The 2300-nt window shown below is 38.0% G+C and overlaps 1 pseudogene; it reads left to right on the top strand.

Moving 5' to 3' along the window:
* Positions 1-1054: 1054 nt before the first annotated feature.
* Positions 1055-1128, top strand: LOC139957833 (U2 spliceosomal RNA; annotated as a pseudogene).
* Positions 1129-2300: the final 1172 nt, after the last annotated feature.

Below are 2300 nucleotides of genomic sequence, written 5' to 3' on the forward strand. Positions count from 1 at the left end.
TCACATGTATGATATGAAAAAAAAACATCACCCTCATTTTTAACCATCGAAAGATGGTCTAATTTTAATGTTGTTCTGCAATTTCGGCATGTATTTTCATGCAGTTTGAAAATCCAGAAGAATCTTTCATTGCACAAGCTCCAAATTTACTACAGAGTGACTAAAGGGTGGAGTAATATTCTATCTTTTGCTGCTAGACTAATACCAATTTGAATGTTTAGTTTTCAGTAGGAAATCATTGTGAAACATGAATAAAAGCTGTGTATATATTCAGCTATTCTGCTCATATTAGGGCATTGTGCTCATATTAGGGCATTCTGCTCATATTAGGGCAAGCATGAAAAGGAATTGGTATGTATTTTGAGGCTGGGGGATTGAGTGGAGAAAGAGGTGTGGTAGTAATTGATATACGTAATTACAGTAAATTCCAAATTGTACTTCGTTATCAACAATGGAGCATTAGCCTCAAGTCAGTGGTGTAGTGCAAGGAACACCCTTACTGGTTTTAATTATGAATTCACAATTGACATTCCATGTGTCATACTTATTTTGGCTTATTAACAAAAGATGGGTTTCTCCCTCTATTTTGATATTCTTTCTATTGTTTGGGTGATACATTTCTGTATGATGACTGTAAATAAATTTCATTTCACTACATGTTCTTTGTGATGAGGTGTCTTCTTTCTAAGATGTTGTTAACTTACATTAGATATTGTTTGTCAGTCTCTGAAAAAAATGTTGCCCTGTTTTCCTCCTATTCCCCAAGGTGCACAAGCATCTTGATTTCATTGAAGATCATTTGAAGTAACATTTCACTGGAAGCCTGCATTTTTATTTCTACTGTAACTATTTCTCATTGTAAGTGTGCCTCATGATTATTCAGTGTGTGAGGTCATGCCCTCTGTTTGGTCATTCCTGCATGTGGCATTCAGAGTTCCAGGGACCTCACCTGCATTCCAGATCTGCGTAGAGTCAGTTGTGTGACCAGATACTTTATATATACACCTTATACTATACTTGTGCCAGGGTGTGGCAGCCAGTGCAATCCATACCAATCGCTTCTCGGCCTTTTGGCTAAGATCATGTGTAGTATCTGTTCCCTTTCGGGAATGGTGATGCACACCTGACGATGATCACACAGTCACAGTCCCGATGCAAGGGGACTGGGGTTAGAAGCGGAACAGTCGTTCAGTAGTTTGGTTTTCGTGCCCAGGTTCATTCCTGGGCGACTTTTTCTTAAAGTATCCATACCAATACTGTGTGACTTTGTCACGGGATTTTCGTTTATATAGGAGTAAAGGATACCAAAGAGGTACGATTTTACTGTTGCGGTTTACGGAGTTTTGTGATGCTTGCGATTTACTGATTATTTGTGATATATTTGTACGTTAATAGAGAATTTATATATATATATATTTTTGGTACTTTTCACGGATTGAATAGATGCGTAATCCGGTAGAAGCCTTAGTGTCCTCTTTTCTAACCTACATCTCTACACCACTACGGCTACAGTGAAAACTCTCTACATCAGAATTTAAGCTACCTTGCATTCATACTCGTAATATGTGTATATGAGTTTAAGTGTTGAGCGGTTATGTAATGTGAGTGTATGCGTAGTAAGTACTATTAATTGCATTACTATTATTCAAGCCTAGCGATGCGTAAGCTAGACCGAACCACTTATTTTCGTACTAGCTCAACACATGCATAATGCCGTTAACGTCTTTTTGTAAGTCTCACCATACGATTCGAGAGTAGTAGTTTTTGATTGTATAAAACTCCACATGTATTACGTTGTACACGATATACCTTACTATGAGTATGACCGAGCTCTTAACGAAATCTAGTAGCAAGGGATCAGTTCAAAATTAAGCAACTGATGCTGCATTGGGTAATACTCGGGAAAGAACTCATACCGAAAAGGGTTTGCAGTGGGAAATAGAACAGAAGGGAAGGATATTCAGAGATGCACTTTCTGCTTGGCGGCGTCAAGCAGGAGGATTGAGTAGTGAGCTTTGGGAAGCACGTAACTGCATACAAAATGCCATTACCCTTAAGGTCAACGTCAATGAATATACCGAATAATCGATCTCTTGCTTGGCATCTTTTCAGTAAACTTCAGAAAAGATTAAAAGGTGATATTGTATATGCTACAGATTATTGTGCTTTCATGCAAGATATCATCTCCAATGGATTTGCAGAAAGGGGTTCCTGTTGGTGAAATGACTTCACAAAACGGTATTGTTAATTTCATACCACACCATGGAATCTATCATCCAAAGAAACCTGGCAAAATTCGT

Source organism: Apostichopus japonicus, chromosome 17 (assembly GCF_037975245.1).
Source record: "Apostichopus japonicus isolate 1M-3 chromosome 17, ASM3797524v1, whole genome shotgun sequence".
Lineage (NCBI taxonomy): Eukaryota > Metazoa > Echinodermata > Holothuroidea > Aspidochirotida > Stichopodidae > Apostichopus > Apostichopus japonicus.